This window comes from Aulostomus chinensis, chromosome 13 (genome assembly GCF_037954235.1).
Source record: "Aulostomus chinensis isolate RoL2024-O1b breed Wild chromosome 13, RoL_Achi_v1.0, whole genome shotgun sequence".
In the NCBI taxonomy this organism is placed as follows: domain Eukaryota; kingdom Metazoa; phylum Chordata; class Actinopteri; order Syngnathiformes; family Aulostomidae; genus Aulostomus; species Aulostomus chinensis.
Genome location: NC_141332.1, coordinates 20,516,713 through 20,539,507, shown reverse-complemented (window position 1 = coordinate 20,539,507; position 22,795 = coordinate 20,516,713). Strand labels below are relative to the sequence as shown.

Below are 22,795 nucleotides of genomic sequence, written 5' to 3'. Positions count from 1 at the left end.
ATTGGTATATACCCTGAGTGTGACCACCTCTAAATTCCCAAGATGGTAAGTTAAAACCTTAATTTCCCACTGGGGCTGTTTTTTTCCGTTGTAATATCAGTAAGGAAAAACATTGGGGGGGGGGGGGCATGAGATGCAATGACATCTGGGTCATTGCTTATTTAGGGAGACGAAACCCCTCTCAGCCCTGATGGAGGAGAAACATCGTGTAATGGCATGTTGAGATGCGGAAAAATTTGGTTGAGCCTTTGAGGTGACGCTCTTTTCATATTCACAGTAAAACCATGAAGGTACACATCAAAGCTTGGCCATTAGTACGGACTTAATCAAAAGCAGAATAAAAAAATAAATATAAGTAATAAAATTGACATTTTGTCATTGTCAGGCCAGGGCTTTATTTACAGGCTCTTTTGGCTATCTGAGTCCACATGAAGCTAATCCCAAAAACGATTTCACTTGATTTGTCTGTTGTCACGCGATTGAGCAGGTATATTCATCACATGTTTTTCCCCAAATACATGGCCTACTAGGGGCCTCCCAGCCTCCCTACTGACAGATGCCCTCTGGCAGCTGTAGCAGTTACAAGCGCAGCACCGGAGGGAATCAAATGACGTCCATACATAGTGAGGAAGTCTCATTAGGGAACATTTTGGAAGGTCCAAAATTTTCCAAGTTTCATATTTCCAACTGCAAAGCAAGACTTGTCTTTTAAAAACTGCTCCCTTGACCATCTCCTGCAACCTTAACCACATGGCTATTATTGTAACCATGACAACAAAGATCACCTAACATGATGAGAGTCAATGTGATCTCTCATTGAAACTCAACAGCAGATTTTCCTCCGCCTAAAGCAGCACTGGCACATCATACGACCAAATTATTTCTCAATAGTGAGCTTTGTTTGATTTTTTTTGTTTATTTGTTTGTTTTGGAGGTGCAGACAATATCTGTGACAATTCTGCCCCTGTTGGGGATGATAATTTGATAAACGCTCCAGTGAGTCATATCTGAGGATAGAAAGAAAACATCTAACTACTACCAATCAAACAGACAAGCATTTGGGTGCCTGAAAACTGAATTATAAATGAATCATTTTGTATTCATAATAACATTTATCCTCATTAACTTCACTGCACACATGTTCACTTTATGTACCTGGAGGAGGTTGTTTATGACAGATACGGTTTGCATTCAAACTGTTTGTTATCATCACTTGTTCTGAAAGTCCTCCTCCTTAAGAAATTAAGCCTGATGCGGTTTTGTGCAAATGGCAGGATATTTTAATCACATGCCTCATGTTTTGCATCTCCCATAATGGTTTAAATACATTTTCATGGCGGTGGAACAGCTCTGACCAGCTGGCAAGCTCTGTGCCCCCTTGAGCATTTCCCCACTACTGGATCCACTGACAGTTGTCTCATATTTGCCACATTAGCCAGAATCTGAACATTATGTTGAATAGCTGTAAACAGATGTGCTCAGAATGTTATCGCATCACATATGGGAAAGTTTATTGTCTAAGTAGACAAATTAAAAGATGATGCCAATTTGGGGGAAAAAAGAAAATCCTCATTTAATTCAAATGAATATTCCCCAGAAGTGATCTGGTTACGATGTTAGCCGTTTATAAGAACATATTATCAGCCATATACAGCATATGTAATTATGTTCCATGTTTTAGTTTCTAAATGTCTTTCATGTCCCAAGTGTGGGTGAGAGAAAGTTAACAAATTGTCTTAAGAATCCTGGTTAACCTAATGAAAGATAACATGAAAGGAAAACCCTTCAAAGAGACAACCAATTCACTCAGAAAAAAATCACAATAAAAATGAAATGAAAATTGTTTTTGTCATGCGGTGCAAACACCAAATTATTACACCAGTGCCTTGCTGCCAAATGTTCCATCACCAGAGAACAGAACGGTTTGCAGCTACTTTCTGACGCCAAGCCTCGCTATCTCCAAATTAACAATGCGCCAAAAGTTACAGGAAGCACCAGACGGCCCGGTGGAAGACCTGGAGGAGATTTATAAAGGAGAGAATTTGGACTTTGTCCTATATCTATCAATGAAATACTATATTTTTTGACATGGCCATTTGTTATGAATGAAAAATGAGAGCATCAAAAATTTAGTCACGTTATTTTCCCTGAGAAAAATCACAAAGAGGCACAGTTGTCGTCCAGATTCTTAAAATCAATACTGTTGACGTGGAAGTGTAGTTAGGTGTACTTTGTCACATTTTTCCACACAAGTGTGGTAAATGACAACTGAACAAAAACTGGACCATCGCCACACACACTCGTAATTTTTTACTTTCTCTCTCTGACCTGGAAATGTAAATGTGGACATATGATCATCTCTGTATGAAAACAATGATTTAGAAAGTAGGCGGTGTCTATAATAATCATCATGGTGTGACATTAAATTTTTTTTAAACTAAATTCATAATCAGTCAAAATATCTCTCATAAAACAGCGCCGGTCAACAAACGTCTATTCCTCCCATATATTTGGCTCTTTCCTCGCTTTTTACTGTAACAGGATATGAAAATGAATCAGAAATGTATCCTTTATTACGTAAACTAGATTTAAATGATTGTTTTAAGGATGTAAAAGCTCTGACTTTCAGTCTTTTTAAAAGATTAACTCAACTCCAGTAAAAGCGTTTGAAAACACAGCCCATGGATTGAGTATATTAGTGATGTAGACCCTTTGCATGTTCGTGGGGCTCCCCTCCGGCTCTGTGGATTTGTCAAGACTAACCAAGCACTGGTGGTTTAAGCATGTCAGCAGTGACTACATGAGCAGTGCATGCTGCTTTAATGGCACACCCCATGTTGCACTAATAGCTCATGTTCTTTGCCCCCCCCCCCCCCCCCCCCCCTCCCTTCCTCAGGGACTTAACAAATGGACCATACACTGTATTGGAAAAGGATTTCCCTTTCTAACCCCATTGAGTCTAATTCCAGTGATCCATTTGTCCCAGCTTTTGCTTCCTGCTGCTTTCTGCTTCATTGGTTGATCCATGCTGGTCAATCTTACAGTAAATGTTTTTCCTCCTTAAGGTTTAAAATTACACCTCCACATGGTTGCCTCAGCAGCTTCCATGTGAATGTCTGAATGAACACTTTCTTGTGTGACAAATAGTGTTTTGTCATTGTTTCCATTTAATTTTCTTCCCAGAAAATCAATAGAGGGACACACTTAGAGTAGAATAGTCTGAATTGCTGTGGATACATAACCCATGGCGTTTCGCGGTATTGGAAATGGATGACATATACACACTTGCTGAAATATTTATGCACCCTAATAAATGGACGTAGCTGTTGCAATAGCTGACAGCAGTCAGTGGCTTATAATGGCCCCTGTATTGTGCATCTAAAATTACTCATTCGCTTTATTTATTGCTTTCACATGACATTGCCTGTAAATAAGTTTGTACAGGCTGAGGAGTGAATTACCATAGATAGGATTGCAAAGACTGGAATACTGCCTCATTATTGTCCTCCATGCATTTATGGAACCAGTTGCTTTAGACATATGCCTGGGCTAAATGCTGCATATGTCCTTAATATTCTGTATTTTGTATTTGACAGCGGTGTATTGAGATGGTGAGATAGACCTGGCTGTAATGATGAACATTTTTGATTGTTTATGTTCATCTCTTATAAAATGAAGAATGAACTGTTTCTTTTTTCCGTCACATTACGATACGCCGCTCCATTCAGTAGATGGCGGGCTACTCTATTTCCAAGTCTCGTGTTGAGACGGGAACACACGGTTCTTTCATTTACACAGCACAGGAGGGAGCGACGGACAGGGTAGGGGCAAACTGACAGGAAAACAGGAGAAAGGAGATAAATGATGGCAGTGGGGGGAGTGAAAGAATAAGAAATGGGTTGAAAGGAGGAGAGGAAAGGCATCATAGTGGCAGAGCAGGCTCAGTGCCTTTTTACAAAAGATTCTGTCTCCTCGGGCTGGAGTCACAACATTTAAACCCATGAAACTGAGAATCAGGGATTTTCCCACTGTCCTCTGCACAGACACCCCAGGGTGGGACACATCTTATTTTGTTTTTTTGGCACGTTGTGACAACTACATTTTACCCCTGGTCTAACGTCCTTAGGCCTCGCGCTGTTTCCAAAGGCAGCAGCCAACGTAAAAAACATCCATTGTACTTTCATGTTCTCTGAACCTCGAACTCCTCTTATTTTCATTTTGCTTGTATGAATGTGTCCGTGCTCTCATAGTCGACCGGCGAGTTTCAGTCATCAGCTGGTGTAAATAACAACAACAACAACAAAAACACACTCATAATTGCAAAAATACAAAAAAAATTCCTCACACTAAAAACTAACACTCCGTGCTAGCTTGAGCAAAAAGGCCACAGCGTAAACAGGTTATTTGTAGTCAAAACATGAACATGCATTTCAAGCCTGATTTTACAAATTACACAAAATAGTCTTAGTTTGTGCAATACCTGTTTGTTTTGTGTTCTATAGTCCATGTTACTGTTAAAATCTGATGTAGCACTCAGTTTGCCCTGCGTGTCAGTGCCCTGAGGTGTTTTTGCATCTTATTCGTTCTCAGTTCTTTTTTAATGTTTCTTCCTCTTCATTCGATGCCGAGGGACTCAACAGTTGATGCTGCCATTCTGCAGAAGCTCGCAGAATTTTGCACTGCATTGTCCGGGATAATCAATAAGTTCTGCAAAAAATAGTATTTATAAAAGATAAATCAATAATCTTAGAACCTTTTGTTGCATCAAGAATTTTTTACTGACTGTCTCTAACATTTTCCACGCTACCTTTTTTCATTATCAGTCTTTTTTTTCCAGCACATTTCACAACTTTGCAAACTCAAACAGGGCAGGCCCATCTGGCAATAGTCAGAATCGTTAGATGACTCGTCTGAGCCTGCATAAAGGTATGAACATTACATTCAATTCCTGCCAAAATGTCCGTCTGAAACCTACACACTGATTTTTGTCTGAGGGATGTTGTCGTCTTTTTTTTCTTCCATTTGATTGGTTAATAGTTGTCACAGTGTCTGAGGGTAACAGCAGTACTTTCAAGGTAAGGTTGTGTATATAGCACCTTAACTGAAAAAGCCAAGTCAACACTCCCCTTGGAATGCATTAGCGACTCATCAATGTTGGCCTGCCTTGAAAACATCAGCTCAGCTTTTTCCTCATCCCTTGTGGCGAGCACATTCTCATTAAATATCTTCCATAACAGAGGTGCAACTGAAGAATAGTTGATGGGCAATTTTCAGTAGCCTTGAGGGATTTGTGAAGCTACAAACACAAGCCAGTAACTATTGATCTGGCTCACCTTTGGAGTTTTGAAATGGGTTCCAATTAAATATTGGTGTCTCAACACGGTGAACCTCCAAAGTCAAGTAGGCTGGACTCGTCCATTTGAAAACTCAGAGGTCAAGCCCCGTGTTTAGAGAGTACAATGATTTTAATAGAAATACATTATGCTTATCTCACTTTTACCGCAAGAAATCGAGTCATGCTGTTGGTCAGCAGCAGTGTGCCATTGCACATCTGCTTTTCAGCCCCATGAAGTCAGCGTCAGCCTGGAGGGCACGAGAAGAGAAATAGAAGTCATTTTAACTGACTGAAGGTCATCTGTATTGTGGCTGAGGTCATTGTCCCAAATGGGGTTTTATTTCCCCTGTCTGTCACTTTCTTCATGCAGCTTGGTGTCCTTTTACTCTTAACGTTTCTTTCTTTTCCCTTCCTCGGCTCCCATTCTTTTTTCACACATTTGCCTTTGCCTCTCTCCAAACTGCAGCATCGTAGGGTTTTTGTGCCGACTTGCTGGCAGGATATAGACAGCTTCTACAGAGGGAGGAAAATGAAATCTGAAAACGACCCCTGCATGCACACACAATATATACAAAGCAGCATTTGTCTTGATTACACAAGAAATCCCTGAAACACATGACAGGGGAATATGGAGTACAAGTCACCTGCTCCATAAAAACCTCTGGAACCATATCATCTGTGCAGTGTCTTTTTTATTTATTTATCTCCTCTTGTCTCCACGGATTGTACCCATGGGCTCAGTCAAGCTTGTTTTTGTCCAACTATACATAGCAACATGCAGAGCTATGTGAATTTACTTTCTTCTGCCAAGAGGGATCTCAGGTTGCTCCTGGCAACAGTAAATGCTGACATCTTCTGATGTGAGCTTTGCTAAATATAGTATTCACCATGGTGTTCAAACATCAAGGTTGTTTTGTCAATGTACCGCATGGCGTTATATGGCCACTAGGGGTGATGTAGAGCCACATTTCAGTGAGCATGTCCCCTGTACTCCACATGTCACATGCTGGTTGCTGGCCAGAGAAATCCAAGTATTTTCAGGGATCTATTGAGATCTTTTCTTTCAGGAATTCAGATTAGTTTTTCAAGAGAAAAAAAATAGTCTTTATCAGTAATTCGGTTTTGCAAATTTGAAGAAAATTTTGTTCTCCCTGCATGAATTCTCAAATTCAAAAACACTGGCCTGACTGATTTACAGTAACATGATCTAAAATGGTGTGAAGTCTAGAGCCAGAACTGTTTTGTTAGTTTTTAAAACCAATCAAAGTGTGTGCAGAGGATTAAGTATACCACTGCATAAAGAGTTTTTGGATGATACTGGATGATGCATTTGAGAGTATGTAAATGGACGTTGTGCATAGTTACTTTCTGTTAGTAATCTTTGATCTCCATCATTTACCAGCAACAGGAATGGGGCTCGGGGTTTCTGAATATCTGATTCACCAACGACTTGTGAGGGAGAAGATTTATTCATCAACTCAAGACATGTCATGGTGATTAGCCAATACATTTTTGGGTAAACTATCATTGAAAAAAATGTAACACTCCTTAACTTTTTTTATTGTGTTATTTTTAACAGCCTATAATATCATATAGATGCCAAAAGATGCCAAATATCATTTGATCTGGATTTTTGCTAATTGCAAACTCTGATGCCAGCAAAGGATCACAAAGACACGGCGAACCAATATAATGAATGCTGGTTTATAAATATTAGTATAAAATTTCTCCCATGGTTTAATGAGGTAGGTTGCTTAGCATGTTGATTAAAGCATTAAGGATACACACAACACGTTTTGGTAATAAATCTGCAGGGTATTTCTATGACAATGTGGTGGCTTGTTAATTGTGTGAGAGCTTCCTTTGTTTAGGGATATTGGTGGGTGTCATTGTAGGGTGGCGAGTGTAAAGCTCTACATGGGCCAAGTGGAGAAATTAAAATGTGCAGCGTAAGCTGCCTTCCAGCAAGTGATCAGGAAGGCTATGGGAAGGATTAGCCAGCGTATCCCCAATACAGCTAATGGTAGCATATCTAGCTGCTGACTCATACTGTAATTAATAGGGTTTTTGGCTCTTGCTGTTCTGTCTTTCTAGGTCATCTATCACACATATCTGGTGTTTCTTCAGAGGAGGAAATGTGTTTGATTTTTATTACACAACTGTCTTTAAAATGGGACAATGGGATGGAGTTCGTCGTAGTATATTTGTGTATCATCAGGAGAAATCTGGGCTTTTGCATCTCCCAAAATCCGTCACTCGAGCTCTTTAACTTCATTTGAGATATTAGAGACGTTCCGGGTTGACAACGGCAGGAATGCTGGTTCAAATTAACAACGGTGGCTGCGGTTTCTGTTATAGCATCTGCTATAGGTGTTAGAAGTAGAGATTTCTTCTCTGAAAGAAGAGTGGAGAACAGCACGAAAGGTAATTCTGGATAAGAAGCTTTCGCTCTTCTAATGACTGGCTTTGTCTTGAACAGTATTTCACTCACGGAAACAATCACCTGCCAAGTATCTCTTCAAATTGTTTGCTTTTTTTCCAAGCTTTTTCCCTTGTTGACTTCTCATGTTATGCACGGGCTGGTTTTTTTTTTCCAATAAGTGAAACATTGAATTTCAAAGGTAGTTTTCAAAAAATAAAATAAAATTGCAGGACTGTGATACATTGGTCTGCAGGTTAGAGTAAAGTCTGTTCAAGTTAGGTAAGTACAGCAGTGGTTGGTCGCCAGGCTTCTAAGTCCATGTAAGCACAGTCGTGTCAGAAGTAAAGCAGAGCTCAGCTTTTTTACCCTTGTAAGCTTTAAAACACTCTTACCTGCCTTATCAGTTTACATTTTTCTCCTTGAATGACAAACTCATGCATGTGAGACTCTACTGAGATTATAGTATCTAATTTAAAAGTTCACCTGAGATTTTTTTTCTTTTTTTACACTTCTGTGAAAATGTGCCATGAAGTGAAAGGAAAGAGACATGTCAAAGAGTACCTCTCCATCCTGAAGCAAGACGCATGGGACGTTTTCTCAGCGAATAAGTAGGGCAGCCTTAATTCTAAGACAGCCTCTTTTAACATTGCTTCTCTGCTAGAGAGAGAGGGGGGAAAAAAAATCTGCATAGAGAGAGAAGCATCTATACAGCAGGGGTCTGAGCTACGGACATACAGCCCAGAGCAGTCCGTTATAATGTCTTGATCACAATTTTCATAATTTTCTCCCACCCACTGCACAGCAGAGGCAAAGTCAGCCACAAGGCCAGTAGTGTGTCACTGAGGTCATGCCCAGAGGACTCCTATCTGACTTTATGTATCTGTCCATGTTGTGAGTTATGGTGGGAGTGTATATCTGCTATCCCAGCTCGATGAAATGTCTTCCTGGGCATGTGCTTCAGTAAACCATGAAATACTTTTGAGCATCGGTCAATTTTCCAGCTCTCCACAGGTGTTTTGTAGGTCATTACCATGTCATTCCTCTGCAGACTGACTGAGGATGCAGAGAGGCAGTAAAGAGGCTGTTTGTAGCCATGTTTTCCCAGGTGGTGGTGGTGGTGGTGGTGGTGGGGGCTGTATACTTTCAGCCATGAAAACATTAACAGCAGGCACAGATGGACAACACACACACACACACACACACACACACACCTCACGTAACATGTGACTCAACACTGTTATTCTACATCCAAGATCCCATCTAACATTTCAGTGACAACACAGGTTTTACCTCATTAGCTGCCATTTGATTAAAAAAAAAGGTTAAACCAAGTCAAGTTTTAATGCAATATTACAGCATCCAATAGTCCAACTCAATATTGGAGTATCTATAGGAGGCCCAAATATAGGCTGACACTACATCATCTACAACATGACCTCACAGGATCAATGAAAACCGTGTTGTGTGCAGCTCAAAAGACATCGCTTCATCATGTTTGTTGCCTCTTTACCTGTTTATTACATGAAAAAATAAAGAAAACTGGGGAGTTTCTGCAGTCAAACTCATCTACCTAGTGTGTGTGTGTGTGTGTACACAAAAAAAAAATCCCCTGAAACTGACTAATCAGCTTCATTAGCAAACCTCAGAAGCCCCTGTCCAATACATGAATAAACACTTCTTTTTTTTTTTCTCTCTCTCTCTTTACCAAAGGCCTTGGTGAGGGATGAAGTCCAACCTGTTTTTTTCAGTCTTGGTCTGCCCCCAAGTGGTAAGCAAGAGAAATACCTTTCCTCATCAAGTGTAATACAGCAAGAGGCAATCAAAGCATGCAATAAAGAGAGATCTGTCAACAAAGACAGTGCAAGGTTTGCTGACTCTATCCTCTACATTTTAGACTTAGAAGGATTTTGTATATATTTTTTGCATTCAGAGACATTAACTTAAATATGTGATTGGAAACAATAATTTCCCATCTTGGATCACTTAAATGTGACACATTAAAGCAAGGTCCATTTCTGATTCAAAGAGCTACACATTCCCTTGAGATTAGATGTGATTGCCTTGTGGTACAACACACAAACCATCACTCATTTAAAATGCAACAGAATGTGATTACCATACTGTACATCATCACACTTGACCTGTGTCCAACCAGCAGAAACCGTTTAGAATTGAAGCAAAGTTTAAAAAATCAACAACAGATCATTAATTTCTCATTTTAGATTAAATTTGATATTCCAAGCGAAATACTGTAAATGATTTTTTTTTAATTATTATTATAGCTGCATCATAGACTGATGTAATTGACTGCATCTCTCTTTCTCTGAGTTTTGGAAGCATTCAGTTGAGATTAATAGTTCATAGTATAGTCAGGTACTGTCAGAAAGTACGCTGCTGTTGTAGTTGACGAATCACTGTACTGCATCTTCCCTCCCTGGAATTCAAATCTACTTAGAAGACAGAGATTAACATCTTCGGTTCATGAAGACAGACACAAGGTTGTAGGATGGCAGTAGAGAGGTTTCAACAGGCCATGCATTCACACATTTTATCATCGGATATCAATCATGTCTGTGCTGCTTTAAAAAAAAATGAAGGTGCTTGGTTGGGGAAACTGATCCATAAAGAGTAGTCAGTGCCAGCCAGGTCATCAGGAATGTTTGTTTTGAATATGAGCTCCATCACTTCGTCAGAAACTGGTCGTGTTGAATTGAAAAAAAAAGTCAAGCTAGAAATCTGCTATTTTTCATTCTTTCATACAATCCCACCATCAGAAAAATACATGAATCTTTCTCCTTTTCTTCCAAAGGCTAGCTAAATGTATATAATCTGGTACCTCAGCGGCTGTCCAAGGTTACACAGGAACCTTCCCACAGACACTTAAGGTCAACATAGCTTGCGCCGGTTTTCTCTCAAAACCAAGCAATCTCCAACCTTGATGCACCCGAGATGTCATTTCAGTTTCCCCATTACTTCAGAGGTAAAATGACCTTTGACCTTTTCTGCTGAAGAATCACTGAGTCCTGGTCTGCAAAAAAAAAACACAAAAAAAAAACCAATTTTCTGGATAATCTGACACATTCTTTTGCTGTTGCGCAGCTTTAAATCACAACTTTGTCATGTTTTCTGCAAATGGCTTTTATGTGACTTCTGTGTATGCATGATCTGCTTGGTCAAGTGCTATTTTACATCATGCTTCAAACCCTAAACAGCATGGGTTTGTTTTTTGTTTTTGTTTTTTACCTCAAATTCTGTCATTTACCCTAAAGTTTTTTTGGGGGGAATTTTAACATCATTTACAAGGCACACAGCAAACATTTGTCAAGAAGTCCATGAAGAGTTTAAGAGTCCTCTTATTTTTAAAAGGTGTTTGAATGCAGTATTACTCCCCAGAGCAGAGAATGTGCATTCAAATAACCATAACTCATACTATTGTTTTATATAATTTCTTTCTCCTGAAATTTTAGTTCAAAACTTGCATTATTTACATTTACCTGTGCTTGCTGGTGCTCTTTGCCTTTGGAGTCAATGCTGCCTTTTTTTTTTTTTTAATGGCTCATATTGTTGATAGTCATGTGTGTCACATGATGATGCAGGCTTATGCTCGAACATGAGAACGTTTGATTGACATTGCTATATTTAGTCAAAACAGAAAAAAAAAACCTTTAAATGTACACACCTAAATTGTACTTCCATGTTGCGCTACACGACACATTGATTTTAATTTCTGCTAAATCTTCTGCATTAGTGTGTGACTTTACTTTGACCGAGCAGGCAGCAGAGGGGTTAGTTGTGTTTTGATTGCTGTACTCCCTTTTGAGTGGAGCGTTTCAGTGGGTCATGGATCAGTTCACGGGGTTAATTAGTGGTATTTGTCACGCTGTCAGCCCCCTTAGGACTGTGTACCAACTGCCACTGTTTACATTTTAATGATTTCCCGACCCATTAATCACAAGACTCAATATTTTAGTAGCAGTATTAGATTAACATTCTTGGTTTCTATTGGCATCAGTTAATAATGACCATTTTCTATTCAAGGGCAAAGTAAATATGCAAACATGCTGTGCTTTGACTCCATGTCCCACAACCTTGAGAATGTCTGAATTGTTTAAAATTGTAGTAGATTAATAATTCAAAATTCTTGTTCTTTGCACGGTTTAAATGTACAGTTATCAAAACCTGAAACAAATTTCCTCATGCTCAAAATTGTCTCTTAGTAAAATAGATATGTACTAATAAGATGAAAAAGGGGTCATATTGCTTGCACTTTTTCATTTTTTAAGAAAAGAATTTATGTTTTGAGATTCAAGACATAGCACAGGTTTACCACAGGATGGCATTGTGAGACAAAAAATATATCCTGTCTCTCTCCTATTGGCTGCTTCTTCCCTGACCTTCAGTGACTCTCCCCTAAAGATGTTTTCAAGGGTCCATTTGTGCTGCTGCAGTTAAATAAACCTGTTCATTTGGGAAAAAAAAGTGCAGAAAGCAGAATGAATGCGCAAACATCAGGTGTCCTTCTTTAAACCTGACAGCTTTTGACAAACTTCCCTCTTGACAACTCTTTGCAGCTGAAAACAAATACGTCCCTATGCAGAAATTAATTCAGAGGATCAAATGCTAATGGCTCTACGCATAACTCAGACAGAATATTCAAGGGTATCCAGTATTTGGCAGTGCAAAGTGGCTTAATTCTAGCAACATCACAACAATCAACAATCACTGGTTTACTGCCATTTTCAAATCAAAAGAAAATGTCGACCTCTTTCTCTCTCTTCTCCCGAATTGACCTGCAAGGACATGTATAGCAGAGGAAAATACTGCAGTTACACAATGTAAAGTACTTTATTGACAAATATTATGCCGGAAAAAAATTAAGTGGTGGGATAACCTACCAGATATTGTACAATATAAGTATAATGATCCTGGATGCTTGTTGTTTGATTATGCTGAGATTTAGTGGAGGGACAGTTAGCATAACAAAGTAGGTGTTTACCTGTAGGTTGGGTCCTGTGGATTATTCCAGTTTATTGGCAGAATAGAGACTTTAGCTGTATTTTTCTCAACCTGCTATTTATGAATTTTGCTCAGATTCTGAGTTTTTCAGCTTTTGGAAAATCGCTCAGGAATACAAACCTACCTAACCAGACCTATTTTCCATATAATAGTCAATATCTAAGAAACATGTTATGAAATTCACTGAAGCCATATCTGTTCATTAAAAATTATTAAGCTCCAAGTGATGCCATGGTACGTGTTCTTAATAGGTGATCCGGAAGAGGTGTTTTTGGACATGTTAAGGACTGATTTTGGTGATATTAAGTTCCGCGTGACCTCAGTGGCAGAGTTATATGCCTTCTGAGTGCTTTTGTTTGACATAGAGGAGCAGTAATCCACTCCTATAATTAAAAATACAATCTAGCTCAGGGCTAGATAAGAGCAGCATCATACCTCTATAGCGGCATGCTTTAATTTGACCTAGAATAAACAGCAAGGATGGCTCCCAACACAATGATAGCACAGTTAATGTGTGAAAGAAAGGTATTTGTGTTAATTAGTGAATCCCAGAGGAGCTGTTAAGTATATTGTTTTCCTTACTGACAACATCAGGCCAGAAAGTTTTGCTGCAAAACAAAATTTCACATCACCGCTTTGTCAGGAACATATTTCAGGGACAAATCCCAAAAAATTCTCCTATATTAAAACTTTTCATTAATCACATGAGTTCTTGTGTTCCATGAAATTAAATTTCTTTTAGCAAACGGTTGAAATCATCAAGAGTGAACCGAAGGACTGACAGGTGGGTTTTAATGGATTCTGGTGCTGAAGTGTCTCTGAGTCTCTTCCGCATCCTCATTTACTCCCCCTCTGTTCTGGGTGTGTATTTGTGGGTTTCACGCAATTCCTCCTGAGTTCTTAAGTGAATTGAATGAGGCAGAATAAATCAAAGCCTGATCAAGATGTCATCTTCATGATAATGAAAACATGATGCCTCATAATAAGGTTCCTGGTCAAAGGGAGCTTGTTGGGGTTTAATAACTCAAGGAGTCAAAATGTGTGTGCAGAGATATTCAGCAGAAAATGTTGCCAGCATTGTCCTTGTGAAGAACATTCCAGTCTCAGAAAATGTCTGCAGTATTTCTGAAAGCTTATATTGATTGTTTCAAGCCCATTTTGATTTTTGGATGTATTTTGTGGTGCACTGTTAATTAATCCTTTGTGCCATTATCCTTTATAGCCTCCGTTAAGAGGATGACATGTATTCATTCATGCTATGGGATTCTAAACTGGTGCACTCAGACAGCACAGACCTCCGCCAAGCCCAATGGCCAACTCTTGAATCAGCAACTGACACCTGATATCAATCCGTGGCTGACATGTCTGGCATAATTCTACAAACATCCCTAAAAAAAAATCCAGAGAAATTACAAAGGAATCATGGTTCCACCCTTTGATCTGGCTTTGCACCAGTATTTCTGCTTCCTTGAAGCAGGAAGTATTGAGAATAAATGTATCTGAGGTATTACAGTATAATCTTATGCATGATCCTGCAAACAGACAGATACCCCCACTGTAGTGACAGCGATAAAATGCAGGATTTTATTTGAATTCTGATGACACTTTAATTAAGAGTGGGCTACTAGCCTTGGGCATACTGGCTACCTGGATGTTTTGGGAAAGTCGGCAAACAGCCATTTGTCCAAAGGCTTCCGACCTGGTTTCATGGCTCATCTGTCTTGAGCTTTTTTAAAGAAAACTAAAACTACCCTGGGTCTCTATTAACAGTTCTGCTACTGTCAGCAGTGAAGCAGGTGAAGTGAAATGAAAGTCAACTCAGTGCTTACCAACGGCGCAATGTCAAGCAGTAAAAAGACTCCTGGTGATGAGACGTTGATAACAGAACATTTTATATAAACAGCAGATGCTGTTCAAGGTGATCAAGGTGTGCTACTTTTGTTGGGCCTATTTGGGACAAAATCTAGTGCTATTTTCTAGTCCCAGTCCATCTCTGTTGGCTGTAGCATTATACTGATTAATTTACTGTGAGATGTTGCTTATCTTTTCATAACGGTGCTTCCAGCACTTTGATTCTGGATCTTAAATGATTCATGAGATAGCAAGATAAACTTGGCAGATCGAGGCAACATTTCAAACATGGCACAGCGTAATATAAGCTGGATATTGATACTGCAAATTCAGGAGATAAATCCGAAGACTTGCAGTTTTTTGAACCGTAATTAAATAAATTCTGTTTGTGTTACACATTCAAATAAGTCAAAAGAAAAAAATCAAGCGTGCCCCAGGAGTAAACATTTAAAAATTGGAGTGTATGTACGGTAATTGTACTCCTTGACCAGAGGTGTAGAAATTAGAAGATACAGCAGTGTTAAGTTTATTTTTATTTTCCTGTTAATGTCTTGTATGTTTCACTGGAGTAATGAGCATTATATTGGCACATTTGTTTACACAAGTTGCTTCCTCTGAATTAAAAATATCACCAGACATGTTGGGATGTAGTGATGTCCCTCAATTTAAGCCTTAATGAAAGCTTTGTTCCACCGCTGTGAAGCTGTTCCTTGACAGCAATTCACATTTTCCCTTCCGTGAAAAGTGCCAAACAAGATGTGCCAGTTCTTCTCGCTCTAAAACGAGCTCCCCTTCTGTGATAAAAATGCAGCTTGTCTCCTTGCTTATCACTCTGGCATTTAGGTGCCTCAGTGTGGTGATTTGAAGAGGCTGTAGTGTCAAAGCTATTTCTCCTGCTTGGGGTTTAATGCTCTGACTCAACAAACTTGGCCATTGTCATTTTCCCCCATCGGCTTCATGGTGGATGTGAAGAAAAGCCAAGAAGTGTGGGTAATAACCTTCAAGGAAAGGGCTGTGATTGCACATCCATTTCACATTGAAGACCTCTTCCTTGCTTCCCCGCAGCAGTAAAATTCTGCTCAGGGTGAGAGCGGCAGTAAGGTGTGTGGAGTATATTGTTGGTAGAAGGAGATAAAAGAGGAAGGGAACAGTGAGTGGGAGAGGCATGCATGTGGGTTGATGGAGTTACTTTATGTCTTCAAAGGCAAGGTCTTCCAATGCTGCTCCAACTGCTTTCTGTAGAATATGTTTCAGTTCAGTTGTGGTACTGCTGACCGCAGACACACGCATAATTTAGTTCTAATGGAATGCTGAGGACCATGACTCTCTTAAACAGCTCCAGTCCACCGTCTGTGACCTCTGGTGACAGGCATAATTTAGCAATCTCTCTCCAAAATTTGTAGACGAATGCTAACAAACAAAGTACAATCATGGACCTTCAGCAGCCAAAGAATGGATTGTAATTCTATTGACTGATGAGAAGAATCCTACTTTAGGCAACCGTCCATAGGAGGTTGGAATTTGAGTCATTCAAGACACAGTTCTTTTGTTATCCATTGGTAGATGTGCAATCCATGCAAAACAATCAAAGAGAGAGAGAGCGAACGTAAACTTCTCCAAGGATGCTGCGTGGTCATGGAATATGAACACATTATAACACAGATATGTTCATAGATACTCTCCTAATAACCAAATATCGGTCTTCCAGATCACTGATCCAGAAGATGATCTATAGCATCTCTTGGATCTTAACCCTTTTCTCTTCAATTAAAATAAAATGCCTCAAGGAATTTCATCTAATATGCTATAATTTCTCAGAGATATTAACTATTATATCAAAAACAGGCCTTCTGTATCATTGAACCCCAATATAATCAAGGTTATCTCTGGAAGCTCTGGATACATCGCCCATTAGAATATCCAGAAGCCCTTAAAAGCAGATCATTTGTTGCCTGTGAAATTCATTTCTATTCCATTAGCTTTTGAAATATCCTGCTAACAATCCCACTGACAAACAAAATAAAAGCTGATACCCAGGTGGCCACACTACATCCTTTGTGGAGGTAAATGGTGTATTTTTCCTGTTTCTGTAATTGAATGTTTAAGCTTGTGGAGCATGATGGACATGTAGAGTTTGATACCGGAGGGCAGTTTTCTCATCCATTGATTAAAAAAAAAATGTATCTGTCCTCTGTGTTCACTGAAAACATGATTTTAAGAGGTGGGCCTATGAGCTTGATTTATGGTCAAAATAGTTTTGGAAGGTAATCCAGATCAGTATACACAAGATGAAGCCTCAGGCACACAAAACTTTCTAGAAGGCTACAGAGAACAGCTCCTGTCAGTTTTCCTCCTCCATTTAAAAAGCTGCAGTGTCTTTAATGACCTACCTTTAACTCTGGGGCATATACATACGTTTCCTCAATTAAGTGTAATTTGAAGTGACTATTAAGTTCCGTGGAACAAATTAAATGAGCATGTGATTTGCTAGCAAAGCAAAGCTGATCATAATAGTTTGCAGAAAGATGCCTAAGGTCTACTTAATTCATTGCTGAACACCGTATACATGGTAATTTTTACTATTACATTTATCTAAATTTGTATCACAAGTTATACTATTTTGCAATATATTTCAAAATATTCTTCATATTTGTGTTATTTGTACATTATTGTCATGATTTTGTGCTTCCAAAGCTCACCAAACTGAGCTGTTGACCTTTCAGGGCGATTCAATCTGATGGTAACTGGTCGTCATTTTGTCTGCTGTGCCTCTCAAAGCCATATATGTTATGTCTTTTCTTCAGCGTCTACTGATCACCGCATTACACTGGTGCTTGACTAATTTGATGGCTACAGCCAGAAGCAACAATAATGCAATTGGATTGTTCATCTTGAAGAGTTGTCGTTCATAGCATTTGATGTTTGTGTGTGTGTGTGTGTTTGTTTTTATTTCCATCGAAAGTGTCTCTCAGACTTGAAGGAATTCTCTTTGCAGCAGAGATCGGAGTTGCGGAGGGATGGATGTTGTTTTATCGTAAACCTCTAGATGTCACTGTTGGTTAACCACTGATCTGTTGCCATTCAACGGCATGTTTGTATGGGTAATGGCAGATGATGCTCATCATTATAACTTATTATTAATTTTTACTACTTGTTGAAAAAAAAAATTTAAAATGCACTCTCCAAAAGTAGAGCCATTATATGTCACAACGATATGTGTCAGTCCAATGCAGTTATACCTAGTAAAGCAAAATTAGAGAAGACATAGCAGTGAGTTGAGGTCCAGGTGTGTGTGCTATAATGTATCACCCCACAACAGACAGGAGTCTATTTTCCTGTAACTCCTGATGCTGTATTCAACGGGTATGAGAATGAGTACTCTGATGGAGGTTTTATCCATGAGCCAGTCTGGAGAGGTACGTCTGATTAAAGGATCCTCAGCGTGAGAGATGGACTGTTGACTGCGCTTTAAAAGCATCGCAATGTGTGCTGCATGTCATACCACAGATTAATCACTTGTTTTGTGCGAGCTTTATATATTCATTTTTTTCTCAAAATGAAATTGTTTATCCATTAATTTAATCACTTAAGAGTCTTCTCCTCCTCACGTGGTGCAGGATACCTGCCTGCAACTTTGAGATGTATTTGCTGCCCTTCCACAGATTCCATATTCTCTATATCAAATCCCAATTTTGAACTTTTATTGAAAATGTGCATTATCTGTGGCATTTTACAAGTTTTGGTAAAATGTTTTTAATATGTTCTCAGTGTGCTTCCACATATTAAAACATTTTTACAGTCGCTCCATACATGTAGTTAAATGTTTTCCACATGTGCCAACACACGTTAAAATGTTTTCTACATGTATCACATGTGAAGTTGAGAGATTTTGATGTTCTTTTTCTGTAAATGTTTTCAAGTAACTGTGGTCCACCTGGACAAAACAAATAACCTTGCAGAGTATTGTTGTGTATTTGTGCTAAAAGTCTTTTGAATGAAGAGTGTGGACTGACAGTGTTGCTACCACACGTGTGTTTCATGGACATTGATTGTGATGTGACGTTCAGTCCGTTTGGTTCAAGGTCTGATCGTTGCTGGTTATAGTCTAACAAGACAGACTGCGAGACTGAACTAACGAGCTCTCCTTCCTTAACTTCCTCTGTGACAGTTGGAGATGATTTCTTCACTTTTAAAAACTGCCAAAAGGACTTGGCGAAGAAGGTCACTGACAATAATGAAGCACCGTACTGGAAGCAACCTACACGCTGATTTAACTTATGGTTGTGAACTGTATATATTCTGATCTATATCACCATAAAATGCTGGGGGAAAAAGAGAGGACGTTGCAGTTATGAGAGGGCTTGAAGTACATTCGGTATCATATCTTGTCAACTGGTAAATGGTTATTTTTTTCATTTTCAAACTGTGTAATAATATACTTTCTACTATGGTTGTCATTAATTTATGTTCACAAAATACAAAAATGATCTCAACATGTATTTGTTGTGTGATTGTTTAATAATGAAAGTATATATATATATATATATATATATATATATATATATATATATATATATGTATATATATATATGGTAATTAAAGTAATATGTGTAAATGTTGCAATTATTACTGTAGACTGTGGAGTCAGTTTGGATTTCAGCTCTGTGCTTGCACGCTGTTTTTCTTCTGTAAGTCTATGACAGACTAATAGGGCTCCCCACCAGGGAAACCTTGTGTTTCCTGTCCCAGAGCTGCCCTCTTCCTCTCGACAGCCTCCTAGTTCTCCACCTTGGGGGTGGAGTTCACTGAGGATCTTAAAATAGAACACTGACACAACATGCACAAAGCATGGCATTTCCCAATTATCTCTTGGATCCACATCTTTATTCCCTCGGTTTTTCTAAATATACACCTTTTCTCTTTAAAAAAAAAAAAATCTGTCCCCTCTAAATTCTTGCAAATGCTATTAAAAAAAAATCCATATTTTCTCTCCACTGAAGCACCTCAATAATTAAAATTAAATATAATCCTGTGGTAATTGTGTTTAACTTGAATAGTCCCATTTTTTGCTACTATACTTTCTACTCCACTTCATTTATTTGAGAACTTTAGTTGCTGGGAGGCTACTTAGATTTTATATCAGAAGCCCTTTTTTAAACATAAAAAAACATTGTTAAAGTTAGTGGTTTCAAATACTTTTGGCATCTGAAAAAACACTGTATTCTAATTTTATGAATATTTCAGAAATACAGCTCCACAGTATTATAATTTTATACCGCTGAAAAAATGGATGTTTCAGAATTGATTTTTTTTCCATCTCACAACCCCCCATCTTGATTTATCCCTGTATATAAAATATGACATTAATCAAAGTAGCTCCACCTGCAGCAGTTCCAGTATTTAGAACCTAATGATGTCAAAAATAACCATATAGTAATCGGAGAGAATAGCCTCTATTTCAGATATACTTTTTGCAGTTAATATTCCTCTCTCTAAACAATTCCATGTCAGGGATTTGGCCGCTCACCTGTTATCTTAGGTCGAAACTAAAAGCGCCTTAGCTGGGTAAGGAATGCATGTGTTTTGTTTGTGCATTAGGTCTGGGTTTGTCATTATAGGCCATAACAATCAGAAGCATTTCACTCCGGGGACAGGAAAAAAAAAAAAAAAAAACACCCAACAAAGTGACTTTGCTGAGCCAGTGCACTTAAGAAATTTGTCCAGCTGAAAATAGGGGAACATTTTTGGAGTAGCGTACATGTACTTATAAGCCCGGGGCTGTGTGTGTGTGTGTGTGTGTGTGTGTGTGTGTGTGTAGCTATTTGAAATACCCCTCCACAAGGAGATTCATGCTGACGTCTTTCTTTTTATTACAGGTCTTCTGTTACTGTTCAACTATGGCAGCAGCAATCTTATCAACAACTTTCACCTCATAGTATGACCTTTTTGGTCACAGAGCTTGACCTTTAATCCTCCCTGGCTCATAATGTCCTGACCTTGTCATACATTATAAACATACGTTGTAATATGGAAATTTACAATATGGCTCCACGTTCATCCTTAAATTGCAGAATTCATGTTTTAACCTCTTTTGATTCTCTCACTCATCCTTTTTAGGAGCTAATAGTACCATCACTACATTAAATGCTTGCTGCTATTGTAGCTTTGTATTTTTCTTTATATTTCATTTCTTTCATAATCCCCTCTTATGTTATTTTTTTCATCCAACTTCGGTGCGCTGGAACCAATGAGCAGCCTCAGTATTCACCAGTTATTGGTTTATTGTTCACCTCCACATCACATGACCTCCTTAATTGTTTGCAAACAAGCTGGTTCGCCCAGAGGTGCTGTCCCTTTCACTGGGCACCCAGGGTGTGCTCCAGGTGCTAGTGGGTGTTCATGTGTGGTGTGTAACATTAGCTGGCTTCACCAGCTTTTGTAAACTCAGCCCTGCTCCTATTGTTTTTGCTCTGATTAGCAGACCAATGGGCTGATGGGCAAGTGTATTGAGCAACTTTGGAACGAATAAAGAAAATTTTGTTTGCAATCACATCTTTTCTGACAGTGTATGCTTGAAACTGTGTGACCTCCAGAGAAGTACTGACAACCTTGGCCTGTGTCTTTCTGTGCAACCCACTTTATATTGAAACTGTTCCCAAGTATTTCTTTTTTTAATGGGGGAATATTTTTATACAAACCCATCCACAGCTTCTTTTGTACCAAAATGAATACCAAGTATTTTTTAAACTGTCTTTTTCCCTCTCATATCAAGGACTCAAATTTTCAACAATTACATCCTGACTGAACTGGCATTTTAATTAAAAACTTTGGTTTTTTTTTGCCATAATATTAAACATAAATTGAATATTGTGTTGCTCTGCTGAGCAATAATGAATAGTGAATAATTAAGGAGACTTGAGAAAATTATTCCAGAAATGAACTGCCCAGAGGTGTGTATGAGAGTGTGAATAATAATAGGTGTGTGTCAGTCCTGTGATCTGTGCAGGGTCTCACCCCATGTCAGCCAGGTCTGGATTCAGCTCCCCACAACCCTGTACAGGCTAAACATTTTAAATACAATCATGAATACATTAATGATTCGAGATTTAGTTTGCAAGATGACTCAACCACTGACCTCAGAATGTGACTCAAGTTACAGTCTGTAAGATTTCATTTCATTTCGTTAATTTGTTAACATTCACAGTGTCTGGTAAGTCCAAGAATTCGGGGCAACTGCAGAGTCAAGCAATAACGTCTAGTGGTCGATGCTGAAAAGGGCTTGTGGGCAGTTTGGCGATTTTGTTCAGCCCACATTCTATTTGTCAGACAATCAACAGTGCTACTTTCATGAGGAAAATGCTTGAAAAATTCTTTCAGTGTACTTTCATTCTCAGATTAGTGGGACATGGACAAAGCTGACATCAGGTACTTTTGAAAGATAAAGAATCCATCCATCCATTTTCTTCCGCTTATTCCTGTTAAGGGGAGTGGGGGGGCTGGAGCCTATCCCAGCGGCTACGGGCGAGAGGCGTGGTTCACACTGGACAGGTCACCAGTCCATTGCAGGGCCAACACATGGAGACAGACAACCATTCACACTCACATTCATACCTACGGTCAACTTAGAGTAGAAGTAGAAGAAGTAGAAGTAGCCTTTATTTGTCACCAAGGGATCGAGCCCAAGGCGAAATTCCATTTCACAGACTCAAAGCCTGATACAATTATCACAAGCGATCTCAATTATTACAGATTGAAGAAATAATGGTCCACTTCAGAATTTAACAACAGCACATATACATTTGTTGTGTATGTACGCTAAACTTGAGCAGTCCGTTGACCCAATGGAGGCAAGTATCTGATTGCAGTATCAATCAGCCTCGTCCCCTCTTGATGTCTTTGGACTGTGGGAGGAAGCTGGAGTACCAGAGAGAACCCACACAGGAACAGGGAGAACATGCAGACTCCACACAGAAAGATCCTGTGCCTGAGCCAGGAGTCGAACCCCGAACCTTCTTGCTGTGAGGTGACAGTGCTGACCACTGCACCACCGGGCCGCCATCAAGATAAAGAATATATTCTTTAAAAAAAAAAAAGTACTCTATGTGTGACAGAGGCCTTTCAGCCATCACTTAAATTTGTCACCTTACCCTTTGAGCAGGTAATGCTCTACA

The 22,795-nt window shown here is 39.0% G+C and overlaps 1 long non-coding RNA gene across 1 annotated transcript in view; it reads left to right on the top strand.

Moving 5' to 3' along the window:
- The window catches only part of LOC147251380 (uncharacterized), a 94,734-nt gene extending 85,004 nt beyond the window's left edge, over nt 1-9,730 (top strand). The window contains exon 4 of the long non-coding RNA XR_015118932.1: nt 9,468-9,730. This is a non-coding gene — a long non-coding RNA (uncharacterized LOC147251380). The remainder of the gene's footprint in view (nt 1-9,467) is intronic.
- Nucleotides 9,731-22,795: the final 13,065 nt, after the last annotated feature.